This window comes from Phascolarctos cinereus, unplaced genomic scaffold (genome assembly GCF_003287225.1).
Source record: "Phascolarctos cinereus isolate Bilbo 61053 unplaced genomic scaffold, phaCin_HiC Scaffold_2;HRSCAF=192, whole genome shotgun sequence".
NCBI classification, from domain to species: Eukaryota; Metazoa; Chordata; class Mammalia; order Diprotodontia; family Phascolarctidae; genus Phascolarctos; species Phascolarctos cinereus.
The window spans coordinates 122,602,209-122,609,507 of NW_027555625.1; positions in this window are offsets into that span (position 1 = coordinate 122,602,209).

Genomic DNA, 7,299 nt, shown 5'->3' on the forward strand with positions numbered 1-7,299 from the left:
AGGTAAACCATGTAACCTCTCAAAGTTCTAGTTAACTCATCAGTAAAGTATGCATAATAAGGGCTGTGAAGCAGCATGGCACTGGAGTGAGAGGAACTGAGTTCAAATTTCACCTCTGAATCCCATAGATTTAGAGCTGGATGATACCTTATAGGTTATTTCATTCGTTTTGCAGATGAGAAAGCTGAGGCCCAGAAATTTTAAGTAACTTTCCAAGGTCACCCAGTAAGTTGTAGAATCAGAATTTGAACTCAGATCATCTGACTCTAGGGACAACACATTTTCCACTGCCCCGTGCTAAAATCTGAATGTTAAACACCTGTCATTGGTATTTAGAAAGGATTATTTTAGGGCAGGGGTGGAGAACCTGCAGCCTCAAGGCCCACATGTGGTCCTCTAGGTCCTCAAGTGCAGCCCTTTAACTGAATCTAAACCTCACAGAACAAATCCCCTTAACAAAAGGATTTGTTCTGTAAAACTTGGACTCAGTCAAAAGGCCGAACCCAAGGACCTAGAAGGCCACATGTGGCCTCGAGGCTGCAGGTTCTTCAGTTCTGTTCTAGAATATCAGCCATTTGCCTGAAAGATGGCAACCTTTCAGTACAAATTCCAGCTTCCCTCTCATCCTCTTATAACAAACAAGGCAGTTCTCTAAATAAGACAACTTACTAACCTTGGGCAAGTTATTTAATGTCCTTGAACCTTAATTTCTTTATATGTAAAATGAGGATTTGGACCAGATCGCCACATGGGTTCCTTTTAGCTCTATCATCCATTTTAGAGGTTTTTTAAAAATTTTAAAAAGTCCAATAATTTCATTGATTGGATCCTATGATCACATACTACTTAATTCACAGTGTTATGGTAAGTCTGAAAGCATAAAATGTACATAAAATGCTTTACAGACTTTAAAGGGCAGTATAAATTTCAGCTGAGTGATTGTGGGTTAATCACTGAAGGGCTCACTTTCTTCATAAGTAAAATGGGGATAATAATATTTGTACTATATAGCTCATGGAGGCAGCTGGGTGACTCAGTGGATAGAACACTGGGCCTGGAGTCAGGAAGATCTGATTTCAAATCTAGCCTCAAACACTTATTAACTGTGTGACCATGGGCAAGTCACTGCTTGCTTTAATCCACTGAAGGAGGAAATGGCAAATCACTTCAGTACATTTGCTAAGAAAACAGGGTCATGAAGAGTCAAACATGACTGAACAACAAATACAACTCATGGCATTATTGTGAAGAAATTGCTTTGAAAACTTTAAATTGCTAAACATGAGATATTACTATCATGGAAAGATTCATGGAGGAGGTGGAGGTGGCATTTTGGTTCATCTTTACAGAACAGGTAGGAATTCAATGCCAATTCAATGGCAGCTGGGTGGCTCAGTGGTTGGAGTGCTGGGCCTAGAGTCATGAAGATTCGAGTTCAAATCTGGCCTCAGACACTTACTAGCTGTGTGACCCTGGGCAAGTCACTTAACCCTGTTTGCCTCAGTTTCCTCAACTGTAAAATGATCTGGAGAAGGAAATGGCAAACCACTTTAGTATTTTTGTCAAGAAGATCCCAGATGAGGTCATAAAGAATTGGACACAACTGAAATGACTCAGCAACAAGAATACCAAAAGGAATTCAAAGGGCAAAGATGGAGTAACATATTCCAAATATAGGGGATAAGGTAAGCTTAGGCACAAGGGTAGCAAAATATAGAGTGTATTTGGAAGGTGTCAAGTAGTGCAATTTTCTTGTAGAATATTTTGTAATGGGGGGAATATGAGACAAAGCCGGAAAAACAGAATAGTGACACATTAGGGAAGACCTTAAATGCCATTAAATGGAATAAATGCTTTTGGTAGGAATTAACTGGATCTACTGTCTGCCTGTTAATAGGAGGCTCCTTGGTGAAGCTCATGAGTTACATAATGTTAGGAGTGGGTATCCACAAAGTATCCCTTGAATCCTAGTGTAGCAGCCACTTTCTCGGATGCATCTTTTTCGTGTGCATGCAAATTATGGGGGGATACCCCATAGGGGATGTTATATGTGTCTTGCTTTTGTTTATACTTTTATCAACTATCATTCATCTTTAGCATTTTTGGTGCGATTTTTTTAAAATTAAAAAATTCAATAGCTCATCAACTGATATTCCTTTTCCTGTCCTTCTACTCTTCCCTGCACCCATTTTTCCAGTCTTTTTACACTTTATACACTGTGATTCAGTAATAATGGCTTCCTTGCTGTTCCTCATACAAGAGATCTCTGTCTTCTGATTCTGAGCATTTTCTTTGGCTTGACTCCCATGCCTGGAATGTTCTCCTGCGTCTTTGCTTCCTGGTTTCTTTTAAATTCCAGGTTTCTACAGAAATCCTTCTCAATCCTCCTTGATTCTAGTCCTTCCTTCTGTTGATTATCTTCAGCTTATCCTGTATGTAGCTTATTTGTACATAGATGTTTGCATTTTGTCTTCCCCTTTAGACTGTGAGCTCCTTGAGGGCAGTGACGATCTCTTACCTTTCTTTGTATCTCTAGTGTTTAGCACAGCGTCTGGCACATAGCTGGAGAATAGTAAATATTCACTGACCGACTGACAGGTATTCCTCTTTCCTAAAAGTATCCTTAAATAAGTAACTTTGGAACAAAGAGGAATGTTTAGTCTTTTTCTCCCCTGCCACTTCTGGGGAAGACTCTGTCCAGCTCTGGGCTCCATATTTGAGGAATAACATTGATAAGCTGAAACCCTTCAAGAGAAGAATAACCAGGATGGTGAAGGGCCTGAAGCTCATTAGACCCTTGGACTTAGAGGTAGGAAGAGCTAAGTCTGAACCCATCTCTAATGTAGGTGACCCTGGCGAAATCACTTAACCTGTGTCAATCTCAGTTTCCTCATCTGTTAAAAAAATGTTAATAAAATGGACTCCCACACACCTTGTGGGATTGTTTTGAGGATCAAATGAGATAACATGTATAAAGTGCTTTACAAATCTTAAAAGCATTATGTCAATGCTATTTATTATCCATTAAAAACAAATATCTGTGCCACATGAGAATGGCTCAAGGAACTGGAGCTGTTGGTCTAGAGACCTAAAGGCCTGAGGAAGGGGTGGAGAGGGAATGACTTTATAGCTGTTTTTAAGTATTTAGAGGCCTTTAATGTGGAAGGGATTTAACTAATTCTGCTTGGCCCCAATCAGCAGAACTAGCAACAGTGGGTGGACCATGCAGATTCACTGTTTTCCACTTGACATAAAGGAAGCTTCCTAATGTTGTTATTCAGTGGTGTCCTCCTCTTTGTAACCCCATGGACTGTGTAGCCTACCAGATGTGACTATCCCCTATCTCTCTAAGACTGTCTCAGTTCATGTTCTTTGTTTCCATGACACTACTTATCCATCTCATCCTCTGTTGTCCCCTTTTCTTTTTGCCTTCAATCTTTCCCAACATCATGGGCTTTGTCAATGAAAGAGAGTTCCTAACAGTTACTCAAAAGTAGAATGGTTTGCCTGGGCAGTAGTGAGTTGCCCATCACAGGAACTGTTCAATTTTTTCATTTTGCCTAGGTATCCTCAGTAATCTCAGGATTCTGGGCCAGGGAAAAAGGGGTATTTAACTCCCTTCCCTCCATATATGTATATCAGATAACTTAGGCTCAGGGCTTTTCCAACACTTCTCAAGTTCTACCACAGAGGCAACTATTTTTCTGGGAATAGTAAGAAGCCCAATTGTGTGAGACCACACAATGTATGACAGAGAGTAAGGCGCAATATGTCTGGAAAGGTGATCTGAATCCAGATTCTGAGGGACTTTTAAGTCCTAATAGGTGAGTCTGTATGGACATGGGAGTAACATGATTAGAAAGATCACCTCCTATAGTGGCTTCATATCTTCGCCTCTAAATTCTGCCTGCTGGAGCCTTCTTTCATATATAGGTTGGACCAACTCAGTGGTGCTGGTAAATGTTTAAAGAACTGGATCTCTGAAAAAATTATAGCAGGATGTACTTTTAGGTTTATAATCTGTATTAACATTTTCCCTAACACTTGAAGACTAGACCTGTGATATCCAATGGAAACAGAAATGGGGGCCACTAAACCTTTTATAAGGATCACTGCTAGTGGCATATTGACTTAGAAAACACATATTAACATTATCTATATTCTATGGTATTTTTATTTATTTTGTTCAATATTTCCCAATTACATTTTAAACTGGTTCACTCTGGAGTTCAGGCCAGGATAGCATGTTTGACACCTCTGGTCTAGGTAATCAACAAAATGATAAATTGAGTCCTGATTTGTTGCATTTGCCAAAGAAAATTTGAAAATCAGCATCCTTGGATTAGATGGTCACTAAGTTCCTTTCCAATGCTCAAATTCTATAATGCTGTAAATCATGAAGCCAAGTGAGTGTTTATAAAGTAACGTATTCAACTAATTTTGAATTTAATGAAGGTCCATTAGAGATCATCTAGTCTAGCCCATTTATTTTTGCAGATGAAGAGCCCACAGAAATGAAGTGACTTGCTAAGTGAGGTTCAAAGAGCAAGTTCAAGAGAGCAAACAAAGCCGAGGTTCAAATGCCAGTCTTCTGATTCCGAATCCAGAACTCTTTCCACTATATCACGCTCTAGGCAGGGGTGGGTATATAAGATTAGGACATTCCTAACCACTGGGTTTGTGTTTTCGCAAGCGTGTATGTTAGCACTGAAAAACCTAGAGATCATATGGAGATATCTACCCATTTCTGAGGCAGAAACACCATCCCCACTGTTTAATTACACATAGCTCCCAGGTATTTGGCTGTCTTCCCCCTAGTCATTTGTGGCTCAATTCATTCCTGAAATCAATAATTTTACAATGAGGAAGCCATTCAATTATGTATCTCTGGACCCCATGCCTACCTTCACTCTTATTTTTTATTATTGTCTGATGTAATTTTTAAAGAATGAGTTGGGCAAATTATTTCCCCTCTCTGGACCTATAAAATGACAGAGTAGAATTAAATGATGTTTAAGCTCTCTTCCAACCCTAAATTCTTTGATTCAATAGATTGATGTGTTTGGTTCACTATTCTCAAGAGAAATAATCAATGTAGTGCCTTTAAGGAACTTCTCAACTTACAGAGTGTGTCCCTCAGAAGACCAGGTTCAGGGTACTTTGTGGCATACATTCCTAATATAATAGCTAATAAGCCCCCACTGATGTGTTTACCTTTAATAGTCAACCAGAAGGCACAATTAGTTCAAAGCAAACATATTTAATGAAGTAGTGTAGTAGGCAAAGTAGCAACAAAATATTTTCCCTATAAATCTGAGACTCCCTCTCTCACAGCATTAATAAGAAGAGTGGACACGAGGGACAGCCTATGCAAAGTTGGGCTGGCAATTAGGTGATGAATTCTTTGGCCATGGAAAGAAATACAAAATGGTCCTTGGTCCTATGTAGCCTCCCTCCTCTTCTACAGTGAGAGTAACAGAGTGGTGGAAAAGGGGATTGTAGATGCCAAGAATCACACAGTTTTTAGACTTTGTAAACATTAGCTTAGCTGTTTGAATTAACTCAGCTTATCTTAGCTGTTTTAATTCTAAGTATGAGATTTCTGTCCAATAACTGACAAGCGGACGTCCTGCTAGAAGAAATGAATTGGACTAATCTTGACATTCTTGTTATATAGGAAAGCAGAAGACAAAAGGAAGTTATGCCTAAATTGAAGGAGGGCTCACAGGGTTTTTGTTGGAGAGGCAAATAAAGGAGGTAGTGTTAGTTTCATTGTGCATCCAAAGGCAATATGAAATATCAACTCTTGGGATGCCTGGTCATTTCGCTTTGTGTTGCTCATAATGAGCATTTCAGAGGGGGCACTAGATAATTGTAGCTTACGAGTCAGCGTATGTTTCTGAGAATAAAGAGATACAGAAATTCTAGAAAGAACTCAATAAGACCCTCCAAATTAAATCGAGTATGTACTTTAATATTCAGGGACGTCAATGGAAAGGTGGTCATAGGAGACAAGTGAAAAATATGTTGGAAAACATAGTTCAGGAATAAAAGGTGAGAGGCCAAAGGTTGGCAGGCTGTACAGGAGCCCCGGGCTATGTACTGTGATTATTTTCTTTAAGAAGAAAGTCAGTAGGTTCTGAACATGACTAGCAATAATGATATCACACACACACACACAAAGAACTTGATTATATGAAGACAAATATCACCTGGTTACCAATGTGGGAATCAATCTAGAATCAGCTAACTATGTCCCAAACAAACCTGTGATTGTGTGCTATAGGTAGGTAGGACAAGTATTAATAGCCCCATTTTACAGATAGGGAAACTGAGCCTCATTGACTTGCCCAAGATTGCAGCTAATAAAGTGCTAGAAATTGTACCCTGGTCTTTTGACTCCAAGTGCATTGCTTTTTCTATTATACCATGGCACCTCTTAAAATATTCCCTGTGAAGAAGTATAAGGGTTCCTACCCTCCAATAACTAATATTCTAGCTGGGAAGATGACATATACATGAGAAGAAAGTGGTTACATGCTAAGGGCCAATTGAATGTAAGTAGTGTAAGTCCACAGGACCACATCAGGTTGGGGCTCAGTTATGAAGTTCAGCAGGTTGAGTAGTTATTAACCCCAAATCATTATACTGAATTGGAAACAACTACAATAACTTAACATGTTTAGGTTTACAAAGCACTGATTTGAAATAAGTTGCATTTTGAATGACATGAAAGGAAAGACTTAGGCTTTACAACAAACTCTCTTTGAACTCAAAGGCTAGAGAGACTGATGCAGGAAAGATTTCACAGTGGAGGTGAGATTTTGATCTAGACCTTGAAGGATAGGTAGGATTTGCATAGATAGAGAGATGGAAAGGAGCATTCTAGGTAGAGGAAACAGCCTGAGAAAAAGCTGAAATGTGTCAGACATGTTTAGAGGACAGTGAGATCAGTGTGTTTGGAACAGAGCGTTTGTACAGGCAAGTAATAGATTAGGCTGAAAAGGTAGGTTGAAGCCAGAATACGGAAGACCTTGAAGGTCAGACAGGGGAATTCTGTCATTTCTGTCAGAGATGAGAAGGCAGGCAGGTATGGCCCTGGCCACCTACACCTCCTGCAAAATGAGGTTGTAGAACAACTGAATGAATGACTGAAAAACCTTGTTGTTGTTCAGGCATTTTGTTATGTCCAATTCTTTGTGACCCCATGGACCACATAGCAAGCCAGGACCTTCTATCTTCCACGATCTCTTGAAGTCGCTCCAAGTTCACGTTCATTGTTTCCATGACACTATCTAT